We start from the raw sequence: 10,964 nt of genomic DNA, 5'->3' as shown, positions 1-10,964 counted from the left end.
TTTTGATGAGTTTCTCTGGTTCCTTTAATCTGGCCTCAGGTGGTCTTCTGAAGAATGCTGACATCTTCCATTTGTTCGGGGTTTCCTTCTATAAAGAGCTTAAAGATATGTGTATCACTTGAGGAGGAACCAGGACCCTGCCCCAAGGCTGCACTATTGTTTCTTGGCTGTTCCTCCTTTGTCTCTGCATCCCCTCCCTTCCCTGATTAGCAACTGTTCGAATCTTCCCTTTGGAACTCAGGGAAGGTCAGGGAGGCTGGGGTCTGTTCCCTACAAACAAGGAACGGGGGAAACAGAAAGGCTTCCAGACCCAGGAGCCCCACAGGGTCCTGCTCGGTTCCACAACCAGCACCCAGGTCAAGAAACAGACTATCTCTAGCACCCCAGAAACCCCCCTGATGCTCTCCCTCCATTCACTACAAACTCTCTCCTTCTCAAGGGTAACCACAATCCTGACTTCTTACACAATAGTTTACTTTGGCTTGGCCAATGTCCTTTCAATAAAGAACTGTTTTATGTGGATTTTAGCTATTCAGAGCTAAAAAACAAATCTGCTTTCTTGGAGTGCCTTAAATGGTGTATTAAGAAAGCATATCCCGGGACTTCCCCAGCGGTCCAGTGGTTAAGACTCTGTGCTTCCACTGCTGGGGGCACGGGTTTGATCCCTGGTTAGGGAACTAAGATTCCACATGAGCGGTGGCCGAAAAAAAAGCATATCCCAAAAGGACACCCCCCATACCCATTAAGGAGTATGGGGTCTCCCTTGGGAGTGAGGGAAATGTTAGGGAACTACATAGAGGTGGTGGTTGCACAACATGGTGATGTACTAAATGCTACGGAATTGTTCACTCTAAATTTTATGTTACGTGAATTTTACCTCAATAAAAGAAAGTCATCACTTAAGCTATGTGCATTTCATTGTATGTAAACTAAAAATAAACTTTAAAAATATTTGACTCTTGGAAAAAAAAAGAAGACAGCCTATCCCTAACAAGGGCTTGTCAGTACATTCCACACGTCTAGAACTGGCCAGCAAGCCTTAAAGCACCACCTGGGTGTTTTCCTCTGGCTTTCTTCTCATTGCTTTCACCCTTATCCCTCCACTGAAAGGTCCCTTAACAGGGTCATCTTGCCAAAGCCAACAGTCGGTGCTCTGTCCTCATTTTACTCAACCTCTGGGCAGCATTCAACTTAGATGACATCTGTCTTGTTCTTGAAACATTTATCTAGGCTTCTGTAACATCATGTTTGTCTGGTTTTCTTCTTACCTCACTGGCCTTTCTTCATTCTCCTTTGCTCCTTATCTCCTCCTCTGAATGGTGCAGAGCCTAGGGCTCTGTTTTTGACCATCTCTCTTCTCTTCTTTAGTTGGGTGAACTCATCTAGTCCATCTATATGTCTATGACTAAACATCTCCAGCCTAAACATCTCCCCTGAACTCCAGATATGGCTAGCCAACTGCTCACTTGGCATCTCTACTTGGATGTCTCACAAAGCTGAGACAGAACTATGGATCCTTTCCTACCCCAAATCTCCCCAATGTGGCTTTCTCATTTTTGTAAATGGCACCATAATCCACCTAGCTACTCAGGCTAAAACTTAGTCAACATATTGAATCATCTCTTTCCCTCATAACTCACTTCTAATCCATTCGTACACCCTATTGGCTTTGCCTCCAAAATGTATCCTAAATACAATTACCTTTCTCCATTTCTATCTCTGCTGCTCCAACCCTAGTTCACAGCCCCTCCATCATCTTTTGCCTGGACCATTGCATTATCTCCTAATGGGTCTTTCTTACTTCCCTTTTGTCTTCCTTTAGTCCAAACTTCACCCGACAATAAGAATAATGTTTTTAAAAGGTAAGTCAGGTCCTGATAACACTCCAGTGAGTGCCCATTGCATCCAGAATAAAACCCAAACTCTCACAAGGTCAAGGGGTCTGTCCCAAACTAGTCCCTTTTTAGTCTCACTCCCCTCCACTTGTCCCATCACTCGGGACACTCCAGCCACCCTCACCTTCTTTCCATCCCCTGAACAGGTCAGTCTTGTTCCTGTCTGAGGGCCTTTATATTTGCTCTTCTTTCTGCTGGGAGCATTCTTCCCCAATCTTTGAACAGCTGTCTCTTCTTAACATTATGACTTCAGCTCAAATGTCACCTTCTCCTCCAAGAGACCTTCCCTGGTTACTCTCACTAAAAATGGCCTCTCCTACTCACGATCCTATTAAATCTTCTTGATATCTCTTATCTATACCTAAACTTTTCTTATTTATTGTTGACTTGTTTAATGGTTGTCTCCTCCTGCTAGCAGGTAAATTTCTTGAGGGCAAGGACTCTATTTTATTCAAGGCTGTATCCCTAGTGCTCAGAACAGTATTTGGCAATAGAAAGCACAACATAAGTTGACTGGCTGGATCTCATCAACTCATCTGAAAAGATGGGGAAGCAAAGTTATTTATCATAATATAGTCTCCATTATTTATCATTTCAATGATAAATAATAAGTCACAAGTAACAGAAACCCAATTCAGGATGTCTTAATTGTAACAGAAAAGGCTAGGTCTGTCTTCAGGCACAGCTGGTTCCAGAGACTCAAATTATATGATCCGCATAATTGTCTTTCAATCTCTCCCTCCCTCTTCCCGCCTTAGCTCTCTTTACCTCTGGCTTGGTTCCATTTGCACGCAAGTCCTCTCCATGAAGTGGCTCCTGCCAGCTCTGTGCTTAGATTCTACATTGTACAGCTCAGGAGCCCCAGCAGAAAGAGAACTGCCTCTTCCCAGGAGTCCCAGCAAAAATCTCAGAATTGACTTTCATTGAACCAACTTGGATCGCATGCCTTCCTGAACCAATCACTGTGTCTAGAGGGATGGAATATGCTAATTAGTCCAACCAAGTCACTTACCCACTCCTAGATGGGAGAGTGTGATTGGGAGTTGGCATCACCTGAGAGCCAAGGAGGCGTGGTCTCCCAAAGGAAACTGCAATGCTATCACCAGGGGAAGAGATGCAAGTTGTGGGGGGAAAAAAGATGTCCATTACAATGGTCTTTTTGTTTCAGAGAACTGAAATTTTTGCCAGTTCCAGAAGAACCTACAATTTTAGAGCTTAAGGATGAAGAACTGTCTGATTGCCGCCATCTTGCAGGACAGCCTGGTGAGCTCATTCACCCACTGAACGTTTACACAGCACTAACCATGCTTATCTCACAAGGTCAATGTGACACTTTCTACCCTGGCAGGGGTTATGCTTTGTCAGTCTCCTGTCTGTGAGCTGGTGCTGAGTTTAATTACTAAGACCTGACCTCAGAACCTTAGCGTCAATGTCCTTGACTCTTATTTCCCTGGTGTCAGGCTTCAATGACACCTGCTCCCTGAAGCCCTCATCTCCGTAGGTCTAGAGTGTTTACCTCTGCTTTGCATCATCATTAATCTTTCTGATTTTGCCCCTCAACTCATTTTGCTGGACTGCTCCTTCCTACATGATCCCTCTGAATTTGTTTTCTGACCAGCTAGCTGAATCATTAGGCCTGTTGCTGTCCAAAGTCTGCTTTCACATCAGTCCTCACCAGGTGGTTCCTTCCTTAATCTTCAGTGATGGCTGCATTCACCCTCACCAGCGTTCACTACCCCAGAAAATGAATGAGGTCATCCTATAACATACACAAAGAATACATCTAAGGTGGTCTTAAACGAGAATCTATCCTATACTAAAATATCTCTGAGGAAGGCCAATCCCCAGTTTAAACTGGCACTGGACAATCTCTAAGGGGAAGACATCCTCCCTTTGCCTGCATTCACACAGAGGGAAGATTCGGAGATGAGCTGATCACTACCTCTTGTGGTTACCTTTCACATACTCACAGATTGACACTCAGTAGGTCATTGGTTTCCCTTCTCCAAATTCCATTCATTTATTAAAATTACGTTTTCCTAACCCTTTCAGATTGTTACTCCCCATTTGGTCCTCTGCAATTACCTGTCTTATGCTCTGAGGCTGAGGTATAGTGATAAGAGCACTGTAGTTTTTCCTCTAAATCATAAACTTGGGAACAAAGTATTCTTCATGATGCCACTTGTCATTTCCTTTTTCTTTAACTTCAGAAAGTCACTCTGGGGTTTCCCTGGTGGCGCAGTGGTTAAGAACCCGCCTGCCAATTCAGGGGACATGGGTTCGAGCCCTGGTCCAGGAAGATCCCACATGCCGCAGAGCAACTAAGCCCGTGCACCACAGCTACTGAGCCTGCGCTCTAGAGTCTGTGAGCCACAACTACTGAGCCTGCGCACCTAGAGCCCGTGCTCCACAACAAAAGAAGCCACCGCAATGGGAAGCCCGTGCACCGCAACAAAGAATAGCCTCCGCTTGCCGCAACTAGAGAAAGCCTGCACACAGCAACAAAGACCCAATGCAACCAAAAATAAATAATAAATAAATAAATAAATTAAAAAAGAAAAGAAAGTCACTCTGGTGGTCAGGTGAATTCCTGAGCAGTGACCCTTTGGCACAAGTGTTCCTCTTCTAACTAAGATGGTTGAACCCATCTCCTTACAAAGTGGAAACATACAGCTTGTTTCTGTAGAGAAGCTGCTAACCTGACCCACAAATGCAGTTTTATTCCCACCAGAATACAAAATGATCCATGATGACAGGGACTTTGTTTAGTTACTATATCTCCAGTATTTGGCATATATAGGCACTCATATGTGTTTATTCATTCACTCATTCAACAAATGCTTATTGAGCATTTACTAAAGAGGGCATTGTGCCAGGTGATACGTGGGATCGAAGGAATGAAAACAAGTATACCTGGGAGGATATTTCAGCCACAAATAACAGAACTATTTTAAACAATTAGGTATTTATTGTTTCACATAAGTGGAAGTCCAAATTTAGATCAACTCAGGTTTGTTGTCCCACCATTAAGGATCCAAGATTTTTCACAGTTTCATCCTAAACTTTTTTCTCCCCTCTGGAAAAGGGAGAGAGGGGAGGGAGAGAGAAAGACCATAGGGTGGCTGCCAGTAACAACTAAGGTAATAGCGGGAGAAAGAGTAAAGAGGAAGACCCTTCCCAAAGTCTTTAGCATTCCTCTTGCTTCTCAATGGCCAGAATTGGGTCACACACCCATTCCTGAACCATGGACTTAGCCTCAGACCGTTCAGCCCCTCACCACACAGTGAGGATGGGGTGGGCTTCCTCTGAAGTAAGGGGACTGTGTTGAGGAGGGGTGGCCTTCTGAACATACAGAGGTTCTGTTAGAAAGGAAGGGAGTCAGGTCTAAGGGCTAAAGGTGGGGCTAGGGAGCAGCCATAGCATTCACTTCAAGTCATAATGTGTAATGAAAGTCTATAGTTTTTTTTTTAAAAAGTGCCTGTCCACATATTAGCCCATGTAATCCTTACAATGATGGCAAAGTGGTAGTTCTCATTCCAGGGGTAAATCAGAATCACCTAAGTAGTGAGTCTGATTCAGAAACTCTGTTGTGAGACCCAGACATTTGTAATTCCTAAAAGCTGCACAGGTGATTCTGATGCCCAGGCAACATTGCACACCAGTGCAATAAGTAAAGCACCAGCACCCCATAGGTGTGAGAATAAGAATTCAGCACAATCTCTACCCTGGAAATCAACTAAATGCCAATTAAGACATTCTGACATATGTGCCAGAGGAGTTTAGGGGAGGAAAAGCTCCCTCTAAGCCAATAAATTGGGGAAGGTTACTGGGAGAGAGTGGGACCTCCAAAGATGAATAAGACTTGAATAGAGAACACAGGGAGCAATGTAGCCAGAAGGGCACAGCATGAGCTGGGGTGGAACAAGATGGAACACTTGTCAAATTCATGTGTCATGTTTGTCAGAGGACAGGCTGATCTCTGGTTTGTTGCCATATTAGTACATGACAAAGGGAAGTTTTCACATTTTTAGAGTTTTCTCATCTTGAACCAATGATTGAAGAAACTGAGGTTTGTTTCCAGAACTGGGTGAATCAGTGCTATCTGATATTCCTGATACTTTACTGAAACTATTCACCAAGCTTCCTCTTTGAGCACAAAGGGGATTTTAAGAGGCAACGATTGGGGCTTTCATATATTTGTGTTTGAAAAATCAGAATAATTGGGTGGAAAAACCCTATGAGATCACCTTTCTGCTCTACCCAACCTGTTGTGAGGTGGGGGGGTGGATACACAATGATCTTCTTAGAGAAGGAGACATTTCAATCCCTTCTCAAAGCAAACTAAGATAAACCCAATAAAATCCAGCCAGGCTGCAGAAGTGATTAGGAGGAAGGTTAGAAACAACCAGAAGAATATGGAGAAAGTTTGTAAGTTGACTGGTAATTGGATTACATTTAAAGATTCAACTAGTGACATATTCAGAGTAGAGTTTCTTTTATTTGTTAACTCCAGGCAAGAGGCTTGGCAGTTTACTGAGAGCACAGAAGGTGAGTCATGCTGCACTGGCTCGCTCAGCCGGGCTTGGACAAATATCACCCACTCACTGTGATGGATGCACCTCATGCATAGAAATATGTGGACAGATATTGATTTTTTTAAAAATGCTATCATTACTCACTGTTTGTAACAACTTATTTTCCTTCTTTTTTATACCTTTGTTGTTACTACTTCTGCTGCATCTAACTTGCATTTTAGTGAACTCTGAAGGGGTCTCCTGCATGCTAAAGGAGTTTCTCAGAAATAGAGAGTTGGCAACAGACTTGCCATATGTGTCTTGGGCTGGATGCTCTTGAGGAATATTCCTCTCCCAGGTTTCAAGAGCCTTTCCTATGTTATTACTCAATGGGTTCAGGGTGAGAACTCTGGGTAGGAGAGGTATTTACAGAAAGTATTAATGTGATAATTAGCTTCAGCAATGAAAAAAACAAAATATGTGCATACTTTTCAAGTAGGTGTCATACTATAAACTTTACCAGAGAACGGTTATTGTCTGGGAGCTCCTAGAAAGAGAACACCAGACCACAGAGGAGAGGGCTGGCATAAGCCAGTGAGGGCAGAGGTAAGAGCTGGCTCACCTGGTTCCAGCTCTGTTCCCAACCACGTTGGAAGATAGAAGACAGAGCCGAAGCAAGAGCAGGAATGTGAGAGAGGGCAGCTCAGCGTAGGGGCAATGCAGTAGGGGAGGCATCCCTACAAAGTTAAAGAAGACTCACCCCTGTTCAGTTGGGCGAGCCAAATCTTTCTGCAGGTTCTATCTTTCCTACTTTGAGCTGGTCTCTAAGTTCAGAGAGAATCATTTCCCTAGTGTCAATGCCATAGTCTTCTCTTCGTGGTGGATCTGAAATCAAAAATGCTGATGAGCCGAAAGTGATTACAAGCAAAAGATAATATTTTGGAGAAATTTGGACCTTGTTTTGTCAAACGAATTGCTTAAACCCATTCTAGATAGACATAAGGGGGCCTACTAAATCTAGGTTAGAAGCAAAGACCCAAGGAATATAAATGATGGGCATGAATACTATTCCACAAAAAGCGATTTAAAAAGTAAATAAGGGTAGTCAATCATGTATAACTGGGGAGAGTACAAAAACAGTTTCACTGAAAAAGACCACTCTCCTAGTTTAAGTCAGCTGGTCTACCCATGTGCTAGCGATCATACAAAGAGGTGATCACCTAAGGAGGTGAAACACTTAGCCCAAGTGATCCTCTTGATGGGAAAATAAGCCCAATATGTCTCAGTACCCTCAGGTCTCCATACCTAAGCATGTGTACAAAGTTTCTCTCCTTGGGCTGATAAGAATTGGGGCTTAAAATAATGATTCTGGCAGCTGAAAGAAGAAAGAGCAGGATGACAATGTAGTAGGCTTCCAAGCTCTAAATGATAAGGGATTGAACTAAGACAGCAGCTGTGAGGGGGAAAGAGATTTGGTATAATAAATGGAGTTGGTGTCCCACTGAGGTAGAGAAGAAAGCAAAGGATGAGCCCAGAGGGATTCCAGGCTTCCCTCAGGAGAATGTGGCAGGTGACATCATTTCTTGAAAAAGGAAATATAAGAAATGAAGCAACACTGGAGAAAAGAAGATAAATTCCATTTTAGACATGTGGGTGATCGGTGGCTCATCTGGCTAATGGTCAGTTGATACTTTAAAATGTTTTCTCGGTTAAAAATGTATTGGCTCTGAGTAGAGGGGCTACAACTGTCTTGTGCATTATTTTATTCCAGGGCCTAGCACACAGCAGGTGCTCTGTATTTTTAAGGATCTTTTGCTCTTAGCAGTTTGAGTATTATGTATGGTTTGTTTGTTTTTTAAATTTACTTACTCTGCTTGGCATTTACTAAGCTACCTGAATCTGTAATTTCAAGTCTTTCATCAAAGTTGGAAAAATTTTAGCCACTATTTTCTAAAAAATTTTTTCTGAATTATTTTCTCTCTCATCTTCTTTGGGGGTGACAATTACAACCATATTAGAACTTTTGATATTGACACAGAGGTCATTGAGGCTCTATTAGTTTTTTTCAACATTTTTTTCTCTCTTCAGTTTTTGATCACTTCTCTTGATCTATTTTCAAGTTCACTGACTCTTTCTTCTAACATTTCCAGTCACCTGTTAATCTTATTGAGTGAGTTTTTATTTCAGATATTGTATTTTTCACATCCAGAATTTTTGGTTCCTTTTTATAGTTTCTGTTCCTCTGCTGAGGTTTCCTGTCTATTCATTCATTATGAGTATATCTTTGTTTATGTCCTTGAACAGTTAAAATAGCTAGTTTAAAATAATTGTCTCCTAATCCCAACTTCTGCATCATTGATTGTCTTTTCTCTTGAACATGGTTCCACTTTTATGTTTCTTTGATTGTCTCTAATTTTAGATTGTGCTTGCACAATGTGGATGATACATTGTAGAGACTATGGTTTCTGTTATGTTCCTCTCACATAACATAACATAGGGCACAGACATAGAAAACAAATGCATGGTTACCAAAGGGTAAAGGGGGTGGGGGAGGGATAAATTAGGAGTTTGGGATTAGCAGATACAAACTACTATATATAAAATAGCTAAACAACAAGTTCCTACTGTATAGCACAGGGAATTATATTCAATATCCTATAATAAACCATGATGGAAAATAATATATTTATATTTATAACTGAATCACTTTGCTGTACACCAGAAACTAACACAACGTTGTAAATCAAATATACTTCAATAAAAAAAATTTTTAAGTCCCTCTCCCACAAAAAAAAGAGTTAACTTGGTTAGACTGTTTTTCTCCTCTGTGGTGGGCAAGGGTTGAAATTTCTGTTCAGTTCTTTCATCATTAGCTGGGATGATTGAAGTCTGCCTCACATGAGTATTGTTCAGAGATCAGCCAGAGGTTCGGGAAAACTTAATGCACAGAATTTGGAGGTTCTCTTCTGTTGTCTTCTCCTTTCTAGGATACCTCCATGACCACTAACATTTTCCAGTTGCTGTGATAGCTTCAAACTCTGTCTTCTAATTCCTCAAACCAATTCACCAAAACTGTGGGTTTCTGTCCACATTCTAAAAGCCTCAGCATGGAGTTGACTGGAGCTTGCCCTCAGGCAGAAGAAATCATTTTTAAAAACAAACAGAAAACTCATCTAGTGCCATTCCCTCCTTCTAAGCGTCAACTCTTCTCTAGTTTCTAGTTTGGTTACTCTTTAATGTCTTTAGATAATCTCCCCCGCCAGAGTTTATAATTATTATTTGCAAAAGGGTTAATCCAATATAAACTACCTGCTGTTAACAGACCTGGAATTCCAGGTGCCCAATAAATATTTGTTAAACAAATTCAAGCACCCACTTTATATTTCCATGCTGATCTCTAACAGACACCATACACTTAACCTAGCCCCAATTAAACTAAACCCTTTATTTCCTCTCTCTCTCTCTCACTCTCACCTCCAGCAAACCTGCTCCTCTCCAAGTCTACTTTATTTATTTCATATACATATGAGATACATACATATCATATACACATAATATGTACAATATGACTAAAATGACTGTCATCCACAAAGTCACCAAGGCTCTTCTACTTCTCAAAAACAGAGAGCCACTCTGCAGTTCTCACCTCACCTGATCTTCACAATATTTGACACCTTTTTTATGGAACCTCTTCTTGTGTCTTCTGTGACATTATTCTATCTTGGATTTCCTTCCTTTGGCTGCTGGGACTTTGGTCTATTTTACAGATTCTTGTTCTACCACCCAGCCTGTGAATGCTAGTGTTCCTTCCTCATCCATGTTTTCTTCTCACTCTCTTCTATTCAAGTAGCTTCAACGTTCACTTAACAAATATTTGTTGAACACCTATTCCATGCCAAGCTCTTTTCTCAGTGCTAGGGCCTTGCCCTAGCACTGCTCTTTTCTCAGACAAGGCCTTGCCCTCATGCAGCTTACATTCTAGTGAGGGGGGATATCTATCTCTGTATCATCTATATATCTATCTATTCAACTGCTTTTGTGGCATTTCCACTTGAATGTATAATAGACCTTTCAAACTCAACGTGTCCCAAACTGGAACACTCCCACCTCAGAGTCTTTGCATTTGCTGTTCCCTCTGCATGGAATGATCTACCAGATGTCCTCATGGCTCACAATTCTTACTCCCTTCAAATATCTGCCCCAAAGTCAATTTTTCAGTGAGGCTTTCCTGACTATTTGCTGTAAAATGAATACAACCTATGCCCTCCTTTTACACTACCCATCCCCTTACTCTCCTTTATTTTTCTCCATGGAACTTATCACCATGTAAATACTACAGATCTAATTTTTAAACTGTTGATGTCAGTCTCCCCTCAGTAGATAAAGCCAACTTGCTCTCCAATGTGGATAAAACAATATCCAGCAATTGTGCATGAGTGGTTTTTTCTTCATTCAAAATTTTAAATTTTCTCCCATTTGATAAGTTTTTGTTGCTATATCTCTGATTATTCATAAGTTTGAGTATTCTTCATATGTTTATTGGCTATTTGGTGTC

This window comes from Eschrichtius robustus, chromosome 7 (assembly GCF_028021215.1).
Source record: "Eschrichtius robustus isolate mEscRob2 chromosome 7, mEscRob2.pri, whole genome shotgun sequence".
In the NCBI taxonomy this organism is placed as follows: domain Eukaryota; kingdom Metazoa; phylum Chordata; class Mammalia; order Artiodactyla; family Eschrichtiidae; genus Eschrichtius; species Eschrichtius robustus.
This window is presented reverse-complemented; position numbering follows the sequence as displayed.